This window comes from Pinus tabuliformis, chromosome 2_2, assembly GCF_031772625.1.
Source record: "Pinus tabuliformis cultivar Carrire ecotype Pingquan chromosome 2_2, CPIR1, whole genome shotgun sequence".
NCBI classification, from domain to species: domain Eukaryota; kingdom Viridiplantae; phylum Streptophyta; class Pinopsida; order Pinales; family Pinaceae; genus Pinus; species Pinus tabuliformis.
In genome coordinates, this window is record NC_142300.1 from 899,336,798 (window position 1) to 899,349,244 (window position 12,447).

Sequence of the window (12,447 nt, forward strand, 5' to 3'; positions counted from 1 at the left end):
TGATATGCAAATAAACAATTTTTAACGTTGCAACAAGAATTTGCAGGATTAAATATTGACACTGACAGAGCAAGTCAATCACAAATACTTGACAAAGCAAGTCAATCACAAATACTTGAAATAGAAAGTCAATCACAAATACTTGAAATAGCAAGTCAATCACAAATACTTGAAATAGCAAGTCAATCACAAATACCTGAAAAAGCAAGTCAATCACAAATACAGTTTAAACAGGTTATTCACCCAATATCACCTAGAACAGCAAAACAAATGCTGAATCCAACTATCTTCAACAAGGAAAACATTCATCAAATTCAACCAATCAGTCGTGAAGAAGTGGCCAATGCTGAAACTGAAATCATAGAGCTGAAAGACAATTTTCTGCCAACAGGCCTAACTCCACTAGAGGACATCTTTGATTCAAATGATATTCCCAGAAAACCAACAATCCAGCCCTTAAATGCAGCCATTGAAGAATGCAACATTGGTACCATTGACAAACCCAAAATAATAAAATTGTCTGCATCTCTACCTCCTGATCAAAAGCCTAAATACATTGACCTCTTTAAAGAGTTCCAGGATGTTTTTGCATGGAGTTATGAGGACCTAAGTCCTATGATACCTCTATTATCCAGCATACTATCCCTCTCAAGCCTGATCAAAAACCCTTTAAACAAAAATTGAGGAGAATCAATCCTATGCTTCTCCCAGCAATGGAACAAGAGGTACAGAAAATGTTCAAAGCAGGCATCATAGCACCAATCAGATTCTCTGAGTGGATTTCAAACTTGGTCCCTACAAGAAAGAAAACTGGTGAAATAAGGCTGTGTGTGGATCTTAGGAACTTGAATCAAGTATCCCTCAAAGACAATTATCCCTTACCCAAGATGGATCACATTCTCCAAAGAGTAGTAGGGGCCTCAAGGATCTCATTACTTGATGGATTCTCGGGTTTCAATCAAATCTTAGTACACCCTGATGATCAAGACAAAACTGCATTCACAACCCCATGGGGAACTTTCAAATATGTAAAAATGCCTTTTGGATTGAAAAACACAGGGGCAACTTTTCAAAGAGCAATGGATATTGCTTTTGCCAAGGAGATTCATGACTTTCTTTTCATTTACTTAGATGACCTTACACCTTTCTCAAAATCAGATCAAGAACATTTGAAACATTTGAGACAGATCTTCCTAACATGCAGGAAATATGGAATTTCCTTGAATCCCAAGAAGTCTCTATTTGGTTTGGAAGAAGGTAAGTTGTTAGGACATATCATTTCAAAGGATGGCATAAGAATTGATCTGGATAGGATACAAGCTATCCTACAAATACCCCACCCACGAAATATCAAAGAATTGCAGGGATTTTTGGGAAAAATCAATTTCTTGAGAAGGTTTATCCCAAACTTAGGAGAATTGATCAGATTGCTAAATAACATGCTAAAGAAAGATTCAAAAGTAAAATGGACTGTTGAAGCCAATCAAGCCTTTGAAGGTATAAAGCTGGCCCTTACCCAAACCCCAGTCTTGACCAATCCTCAATTTGACAGAGAATTTATCATTTTCTCTTTTGCCTCCCAGCATACTATTGCTGTTGTTTTGTTACAGAAAGATGACCAAGGAAATGAGAAGCCAATTGATTTCTTTAGAAGAGCTCTTAGAGATGCACCTTTAAAATATCAAATCATGGAAAAGAAAGCTTATGCTTTGGTTAAATCCATTAAGGACTTTAGGATTTACATCCTTTATTCACATGTTATAGCTTATGTACCAAGTCCTATTGTCAAAGACATTCTCACCCAAGAAAATTTAGAGGGCAGAAGAGGAAAGTGGATTGCCAACATTTTGGAATTTGATATTGAAATAAAACCTACAAAACTAATAAAAGGGCAAGGTTTGGCCAAACTAATGACAGAAGCAAATTTCCAGGCCTTAGACATCAATCAGCTGGACAGTGAAACGGAGCTGGCGACTCCAAAGATCAATGTAGCCTTTGAACAATCCCACTGGTATTCTGATATCTGTTATATATTACAAAACCTGTGTGCTCCCCCAGGACTGTCTAGAACTAAATGTAGGTTCTTAAAAATGAAAGCTTCTAAATTCTATGTTATGGATGGAAATCTATTTTGGAAAAACCATGAAGGGATATTGCTAAACTGCCTAATTGAGAATGAAACTGACAATGTCATAAAAGAATTTCATGCAGGTGACTGTGGTGGACACTTGTACTGGAAGTCCACTGTGGATAAAATACTAAGGGTTGGTTACTACTGGCCTACCATGTTCTCTGATGTCAAGAAATTCACCACCTCATGTCATAAATGTCAAGTGTTTGAGGGAAAGAGACAGTTGCTGCCACTTACCTTGAGGCCTATTGCGACAGAGAGACCTTTTCAACAATGGGGCTTGGATTTCATTGGGGAAATTCATCCCTCATCCTCAGGACAACATAGATGGATTTTAACAGCCACAGACTACTTCACCAAGTGGATTGAAGCTGTTCCGTGCAGACAAGCAAATGATTCCACTATCATTCAGTTCTTGGAGAACAACATATTGGCTAGATTTGGTTGTCCGGACAAAATAATAACAGACAATGCTGCTGCTTTTAGATCCAAGAAAATGGTGAATTTTTGCCATAAATTTCACATTACCTTAGGCCATTCTACTGCATACTATCCCCAAGGAAATGGCCTTGCTGAGTCATCAAATAAAAGCCTGGTAAACATTATAAAGAAAGTGCTAGAAGAAAACAAGAAGAATTGGCATAAGAAGTTGGTCAATGCCTTATGGGCAGATAGACTAACAACCAAAAGATCAATTGGGACCAGCCCATATGAGTTGGTTTACGGATTGGAAGCCAAATTTCCCTCATCACTAGGAGTGCCTGTTATGAAACTTCTTCAAGAAAGTCAAGCAGAACCAAATGATATGCAAAGAAGGATCAATCAAATAATATGCTTACAGCAAACTAGAGATCAAGTTTACAGCAGAGTTCAAGTGTTACAAGAAAAGCTAAAGAAGGCCTTTGACAAAAGAACTAAGGCAGAAGACTTTAATGTTGGAGACAAAGTCCTCAAATGGGATTCAAGAAGGGAAGATAAGGGAAAACATGGAAAATTTGATTCCCTTTGGAGAGCACCATTTGCTGTCCAAGCAGTACAAGGAAACAACACTTATTTCCTTAAGAGTCTTAATGAAACTGATTTGGATGAAGGTCCTGTGAATGGCAGGATGCTGAAGCACTATTTTGACTATCACCCATAAGTGCAGCCTGAGTTCCCATTGTACATACTCAAGTGTATATATTACTTTCTGTGAAAATGTAAAAATGCAGTTTCTCAAGTTTTATTAACTATCAGCAAAAGGCAAATAGGATCAGAGATCTACCAAGAAAGAAGAGCACAATTTTGGCATTTCAAAGCAGCACACTTCAAGTTCTAGTAAAACCAGTCAAGGGCCAAGGCATTCTGACCTGCTATTCTTGGTCTTTCAAATGAAAAACCATCCCCATGTGGAGCCACTGTTAGCTACCTATACCAATAGGTTTCATATTTCATGATTGGCAATGAAAAGGTCCAAATATGCTCTGCTTTGATCATGCAAAGATCACATATTTCCAAGAGAAAACAATCTGTCTATATAGCTTGATGTTGTTTAAATTTTGATGGATGGTCCAACATCCTAATCTGGATCATGCCATGTTTTAAATTTCTAGTTGTAGAATAGAGAAAGAAGTCTGTCCAAACTGTTTAATCTTGGCAGACAAGTAGTTTAGGTAGAGAAGAAAGGCTCCCAACAGCTTAATCTAGGACCTTGGAAGAAATAAGGGTAGAAGTAAATAGACCATCAAAATAAAAAGGCCAGAGAAAAGAAAAGGCAAGTAAGGGTCTGCAAGCCTAAGTGCACCCTCCAAGAAGAAATAAAATGCTAGGCAAGTAGATGGGTAGGCAGCTGGGGTTGCTGAAATATCATTCCTTGCAAATATATGTGTGCTGAAATGTCCACAAAGGAAAATCAATGGTTGAGAAGCTCCTTTTCTCCATCAGGTTGCAGCAAAGAAAGGAAGCATGTCTAACTTCCCAAATTTCCCCTTCCACTCTTATTACTAACATCCCTTCATCCATGGAGATTGATGAAAAGATCTGAGGTTTCATGGTGGTTCTTATTCATTTAAAAGCCACATTTCTTGTCTAAAACTCTTTTCATTTTGCTCTACTCCCTAAGCTAAGTTATTTTCAAACAAACTTAGTGGTATCTCCCCTCATCCACTCCTCTTCTATCCATATTAACCCCTAACTCTATTGTATAATTCCCCTATGTTACCCTTTCCCTATTATTATAACACCATGGTGTATAAACCCCCAAGCATTCTATAAATATCCTCCTTTTAGCATTATAGCTAAATAGGTTTGTCTAAGGGAGACTTTAGTCCACCTGGGACTATGCTCAACCCTGTCAAGGGATTACTCTAACCCCTGGTTAGGAGTAATAACCTCTCCATAAGCCCTAACCTCACCTCTGCTAAAACCCTCCATAAACCCTTTTTTCACAAATTAACCCAAAAACCCCAAAAAACTCACGAAAACCCTCAATCCTAAAGTTTTCCGCCAAAAGTATTTAATTGAATATTTAAATAAACCAATGGGACCCCCCAACCTGCACGATCCGTCGGAGGACCCGCCAGCCGTCCAATCTCTGCCGCCCAGATCTAACGGTGGGCGGTCATTTTCACTCCCCGAACTGCCGACCTTTAGCGTCCGGGGAAAGCGGCTTTCTACCCCGTACAAGGGACGCGTGGCAGGCGGTGGGGTTGTTCGGAGCCCCCCTCCCCGATACCGCCTTTGCCCAAAAGTGGTGCGGGGAACCCGCTTACCACCATCCCGTTACCGCCTCCCCCTTGCGTCATGCTTGCGTCATCCTCACGTAGCGCCCTTCCCCGCCCCTGCGTCGTGTGGCCCTCCACGTAACCCTGCCACCCTATCCACCCGCCACCGTGTCCTGCCACCCTGGCCTACACCTCAGCAGCCACGTCACCTCCGTACCCGGGCCCGCCATGACGTCATGCTGACGTCATCGGCGGAAAGGCGCCAATTACCCTATTTTTCCAAATTTTATCGTTAAAGTCATGTTTTGAGGCACTTTCAATGTCATTTTCGCGTGAAGAAGGAGATAGCCGTTGCAGCTGCCAAAGTGACTCCAGACCTCCAAATTCAAATTGCAACCGCTCAGATTCATCACTTCAACCTTCAGAGTTCGGCCCGCAAACTGTCTAAGCGTTCTGTCCAGGTATTCACTGTAATTCCTCTGTTTGGCCCATGCTTACCAATTCTCTGTAAATTTCCATTAGAATACCTGTTGAAATTCATATAAGCTCTACACCTATTACCTAAAGTAAGCCAAGGCAATCTGCATTGCCCCAGCCCTGTAATTCGACATAGAAAGAGTCAATTTGATGGTAAAAACTGTGAAATTACCTTTGAAGCACCCGACATTGTTCCCTTTTGCCGGGTGTACACACCAGCTGCAGCCTTTCACCTAAATAATTCCTCATACCCTCTGCAAATTGCCCTGAGCAGTTCACAATCCCTGTGAACTTGCTAAAAAACTGCAGAAACAAGACTGTGTGTTTTTCATTATAAGACACAGTTCAGACATTGACTACAATTGACCTGGCATTTTGAGCTCTTAAAACTTTGCAAGCCATTTAACTCCTTTTTACTCAAAATCAAATCATATAATGGCTGCTTCTGCATCCTCATCCCTCAGTGTGGCTCCATTAAATCCACCAAATAAAGAGCTGGAGGCCTTGGCATTTGCTGACAAGGACTATCTTATTGAAGACTTTGAGGGTGACAGGGACTTCTTGTAGACCTTCTGCCAATTAAGAGAGGACTATAAGGATGGTCATGGTACACATGGGATATGGGAGTCAAACCTGCCATACTATTGTCTCCCAGCTGTAAATGTCTTCCCTGAAATCATTCACCTATGTGCTGAAAACTATGATGTGCAGCACAGAGCTATTAGCACTCCATCTGGGAGGATCATTTTCTACATTAATGCTGAGTCCATCAACAAAATGTTACATTTTGATCAGACAGAGTTGCTAATCCCATTTTCCATGAACTATTTGCTGGACACTGGTGCCAAGATGACCAGTGAGGAGATTCAAAAGGTTACCAGGAATTTCATGAAACCTGAGTGCCAGCCTACAGGGCCACCTCCCTACCTGCATGTCCATTTCAATGATGTAGGCAGGCTTTTACTGGACATGATTGCCTATGTGTTGGGATACAAAAACAGTGAGCATGTGGATAAAACAATGCTGGTATTGCTATCTGCTTACAGCCCACGCCAACCCCCTGCCCGCAAATATAACTTTGCTAAGTTCATAGCTAACAAGATTCATGATCAGTTGAGCAGAGTAGACAGACAGGGGGTCTTCAAGTACTCGGCCTATATTTACCACCTGTTCATGTACTATCATCCTGAAGCCTTCCCATGCTACATCAAAAGGCTGGATCATAGAGGGGAAAGAAGATCTGTCATCTTCTAGACCTCTGTCTATCACAAAGTCACAAATTCACCCTATACCTACTGTGAATTTGTTGACCAATTTGTATACCCAGTCTCTTGCCTGTGGATGAGTTCCCCTCCTCCCAGAATATCAAATGAGATCAAGAAAGCTCTGCAGCTTTCCAAAAAATATAAAATAGGTGACTGGTACCTATATGAGAACCATACTGTCATTAGGATCTATGGCTGTGAGCTCTGTCCATACAGGCTCCCAAAATATGTACCTATGAGGTTATTTGCCTTGGAGTATTACAGGCAGTTGATTCAGTTCGACCTCACCCATTTCCACAGCGCCAAAAAGAAGGCCCACCTCAAGTTCAAACACCAGTTGGGCCCCTTCATCATGAACAAGAAAGAAGGGTGGGAAGATGCAGACCTAATCCTTAAGGATAAATACAAGCTGTCCTATAGTTTTCGGTGGGTCCATTATGACCCTGAAGGTTTCATCACTGCTAGGAGAAACAAGTATAGGCTTATAGGCATTAAGCATTGCCAGTACCCACACATTGAAAAATATGCCAACCTGCAAGAATGGCAGATGGATACTCTAGTTGAAAATTTAACTGAGGAAGAGACAATGCTAAAGAATAGGAGGGAGCTTGAAAAAACTATTGACCTAGACTATGTGCAGTAGGTACCTTTCAGACCGCCTTATTCAGTAGGAGAAGGGACCTCGGCCACAAGGACTGCACCACAAGCACCCTCTACATCAGCACTGGTGACAGACAAAGGCAAAGGCATAATGGGTGCAGAGGAGGAAGCAGTGAAGGAAAAGTCTGCCCTTGTAACAGAGCAGCAAACAGGGCAGCAGCCAGAACAGCAACAAGGGCAAACTGTCCTACCACAAACTGGGCTACCAACAGCTCCAATAATGCAAACACCACCACCTCAAACTGAGCCATTGACTGCCCCAATTTTGCAGACCCCAGCACATGAGGAAAGGGGGACAAAAAGAGATAGAGAAGAGTCCACTCCCCTCAGTGGATCCTCCCACCAGCCAGAAGCCAAAAGGCAAAGAGCAGACTCCCCAGAGGTAGAAGACATTACTGAAGATGTCTTGGACAGTGCAAGAAAAGACAGGGAGGGCAGTCAGCATACAGGTACAAGCTCCTTTCAGCAGGAGCAAACTTTACAGCTCGGTTTGGAAGTGTCCTCTTCTTCCCAACAAAGCAAGAAGCCCAAGAGCACCAAGGCTTCTTTCAAACAAATAAAAGCTCAGAATGAGCTGCTGAGGGCTGAGGTCTACAAGAAATTCATAGATGCAACACCAACCCAGCAAGAAAGCCTAATGTCGGTATATGACATTCAGCAGGAAAAGATAATCTTCAGCCACTTTAAGCCCAAAGGGCCGCAGCCTAAGACAGCTGCAGATTTTGTAAAAATAAGGGTGGAGGTCCTAGCCAGAGATATACATCCCATGTGTTATAGACATTTTTGTGCCTTACAGCATGAAGCATGAAATGTCAATAATCTAAGGGATCCAAAGTCCCTAAACATGTTGTTCCTACCCCTAGAGGAACAAGGTCAGCAAACCACAGCACTGAAAATCAGTTCTCCACCTGAAAACACTCAAAAGCAAGCTAATTCTGGATCATGTCAACTGCTCCACTGAGCATCTGCACTGAATGTCAACTGCTCCACTCTGTACCTGCGCTGAATGTCAAAAGCAATGAAGGCTACCTGCGCTGGGCGAGATTGGCCAAGTGGCACAGTCATTCTGCAAGGTGTCAAATGCCCAGGAAGCTTCCAAAATGACACTTGGATCAAGGAATTCTCCTTGTGATGAGTAAGAGGATCTAGATCTCCAAGTGGAAGCAAGAAACTCCAAGTGGACTCAAGAACTGAAGTATAATTGAAGTGGGAGAGGACACTAGTCAGCTTCATGCCAGCCTCAAGCTGACTCATCCTTTGTCCAAATCTCCTATATATAGAGCTCTCTCATGAGGTCTAGGGAGGCTGGAATTTTGTGAATGTAAGGAAGTGCTGTTGGTTTGAGTATAGAACTATTGGGTGATTGCTTTGAAGGAGGTGAAGAGGAGATTTCTTTCTGCTGGGAGGTGTTGCTAGATTGGGCCTCTTATGGTTGTAACACTCTCAGAACTTTACTTCTTCCATTAATAAAGTATTTGAGGTTCTTCTATATGCATGTGTCTCTGTGGCGTATTGATGCTTGTATATTTGATTTATTCTAATCCTTGAATCAATTATGGATGTATGCTTCTTGTAGTTTCCTTTTCTTGTGCTTTTGCAGGATCTTTGTGTAGCTGGGCCAGTGAAAGAGCAAGGAGCTGGGAGCAAGCAGCAAAGAGGGAAGATTGGATCAACCATTAGCGGAAGATAACGGTTAGTGGATTTCCTTCTCCTCTCTCTTACATCTCATAAAGAAGTAATCTTGAATAACTTTGCATTCGGTTGTTGCTGAGGTACTATCACCCTTAGAGTGGGATAGGGTCATTCCGTATTGGATACTTTTCCCTTCAACAAATTGGTGACTCCACTGGGGATCGTATCTTGTTGGTTGTTTGTGTTTTTTGCTATTCATTTCATAAACAAAGGGAGTACTGAATCGAACTGTATTTGGATCTTTCAAATACAAAGTAGAGGGCAGCTACTCTAGCTCAGTTTTTGGGCAATTTTATGATTTGAAGAGCTGATCCACAAGGACTCTAATAAGCTCTTAGTGATAGCTTTTCATCCTCCTTGTTATCCCTTAGTGTGTCCTTGACTGATAGCTTCTGATTTGAGCAAAAACTGTGAATTTTTGAGCAATCTGTGACCCGGAAACCAAGAGAAACGAAAGTTTCGTTCTTCAGTGCAGGCTGTACAAAGGCTGTTTGCATTTTAGTGCAGTTCCCGAAGGGGCTACCTGCGCTAAAGGTCAAACAGGCAGTGTCCCACCTGCGCTGGACCAGTCTTGCCTTGTGCTACTGGGGTTTCCTGCTGTTTCTTGCCCTGTTTTCACTCTTGTTTTTGTTGTTTGTTAGCAGTCAGTGGGCCTATCTGAAACCAACTTTCCTTGTCACTATTCCGCCTCGGTTGTATAAAGAAATTGTGTTTGTTCTTTGTGTATTTCTTGTACATTTACAGTTTCCCATAACGAAAGTGAACTAGTCTTGCTGTGGCCTCTTAGATCTAGACCTATGATAAAGTGTCGTTTTGATCTTAAGAGTTAGTTTGTTTGCTGTTCATAGCTGATTGAGCTTTTTCTTTTGTCATTTGTTTTGAGTTTATATATTTCTAGTGTCGAAACAAGTAAATCTTAAGGTGTCTTTTGATTTTGGACAAGCTTGTTTGCTTTCACTTGAAATTGAATTCAAAATTATACAACAGCTTTCTTTTTGCATTACACCAACATTAAGAAAGAGAAAAGAAATACCTGCATCTTTGCATTTTGCATATAAGTTTGTATGTTGATTTAGGGAAAAAAGTGCATTAGCGAGTGCTCTTTGATCTGTGTGAAAAGATTTTATCTCTCTTTTCCCTCAGTAGTTAAGATTTTCATAAGTCGAAAAGATTGAAAAAGCTTGCTTCTCATCTTAGACTGCATTTAGGAATTTGTATCAATACATCTCGTGGTGAACCTTGAAAGGCAAACTTTAAAAAGATCAACTTAAAATATATTGAATGAACCTAACAATGCTTTGAAACATAACGCAAACATCTAGAGGTCTAAGCTAGAGACGTGTTCCGGCGTCGTTAAACGTAGTGACTGTCGATCTCGACGAAGGTGGGTGATTCCTCCTGAGAGTCGGTGGCACTAATACGGAATTGTGCTCCCACGTACTGTCGCGTATATATTGGGAGACCCCTATAGGCATATATCTTTTATCCTTAGGAAGCCATGTCAGCCGCCTTACTGATCGCAATGCAGTGAACACAGCATTCACGAAGATTGACCACCCGTACCGTAAAACGTATTCTGTGGTTTTGCGAAAGGTTTGGCACACCCTCTGCCTAGATCTCCAGAGCAGTTTCTTTTGGCCTTTTTCAAACTCTATAACTGAAAAAGTCCAGCCGAGCATTTGTCACTTCGGGCTCGTTAATACATCGAAGGAGACTAGAGTCATCTTTAGCTTTTTCTCGACTCTTAAAAAGTGAAAAAGCAAGTTGTGTCTAAAAGCGTCTAATAAAATTCATTCAGTTCGGAAACACAAATTTCCCCTTTTAATATTTTGGTTGATCGAGTAATCCGCAATCATGGAAGAAAGTCAATTGAAACCCTGTCGTTCGCGGAGGCTTACGAGTCAACCGTCTTTGTCCCCGGAATCGAAAACAGTACGGGCAAAGCGAACTCGTTTAACCGGTTCAAAATCTCCTTTGAAAGTTAGAACAAGTGTTCCAACTGCATCTGAGGTTCCGGTTACTCCTAACATTTCTGGAAACCCTGCCTCTATAGAAGAAGTTCAACAACAACAAAAGGACAGTAATACTGATCCTAGTCTGGGGGCAAATACTTGCATAACTGAACCAGTTCCATCTATAACTGGTCCAGAGAGTTTTGTTCCTCAAACAACTGTCGCTGTCGAAACAACCACTTCTTCGGCACCAGAAATATTTTACGGACCTGACGGTCTTCCTCTTCCACCGGGTTTGATTGCGATAGAGGAGATTGCAGAGGATCCGCAAGCAAGTACTCCAACCCATTTTGGAGTCGGGATCACTCTATTTCCTTCATCAGAAGTTAATCCACCACAAGTGGAAGTCCCTGTAGAATCGCTAGGCAATCTATTGGATAGACTTAAGATGTCTGAACAACCGTCATCATCTAGGACTATGTCAAATGACACAGCGACAGCAGAAGTCCCTGCCGTCACTCCGACGATGTTTGCCGGCATACCAGCTGTCCCAACTAGTTCTCAACAACTAGAAGGAGTCCACCAAGGGACTATTTCGACAGTATGGTCTGTTCCAGTTTGTTCATCCGGAGTAATATCCGGTAATTCTTATGTTGAAACTCGACAGATTGATCCTCATGGGAGTCAATTTGGGCCATCCAGTCCTCAAGGACTAACAATCCCTCTGAGTTCCGGATTGCTACCGTATGGGGGGTAGTATGCCCTTTCATTACCTCCTCCGGGAGGATATCCATATGGCAGTTCTCAACAGTATTCAGGTTATACTGGAATTGCATCAAGTAGTTGGGTACCAATGCTACCTCAACAACCGAGGATTGTATATTCTATGCAACAGTGTGTACCTGTGACGAACATCCCAACCACACCGGCTATTGTAACCGTGTCGCAAGTTCAAGCGATACCTGTTACATGTCAACCTCAGATTTCTCAGGTTGTAATGCAACAGTCGCTTGACCATGGGTCACAACCACAATCGCCCACTGGAGGGACGACACAAGTGCAAACGGGTACAATTACCCCACACCTTGGTCCAATGGTTAGCATGGCGCAACAGAACATGGCGTCACAACCATGGCTTGTGCAATACCAACAACCGCAGTTCCAGCAAGTGTACCAAGGTTCTGAGCAGCAGATCTTTTCGAACAGTGGACAACCGTATATCCAAAACGGTCAAAACCAATCACTTTACAGTGGTGAAGTCCACCAACCGTATCAGTCATACCAACATCAATTACATTATGCTGGTATGCAAAGGCCCACTGCTCAAGCGATTCCATCGTACCCTGGTTACGCTTCGCCTAACCTGAATCAACAGTTACCATTCGTGGCAACTTTAGAATTACCCGATTTACACCGTTTAACCAACGATCCAATTGCTTATGCCCCTTGGTGGCCAGCGATTCCTCATAAACTTCCATCTGACATTCCTAAATTCAATGGAAATCCAGGTGAAGACCCGTCGAATCACGTGATGAATTTTCATCTGTGGTGTTCGTCGAACACCCTTA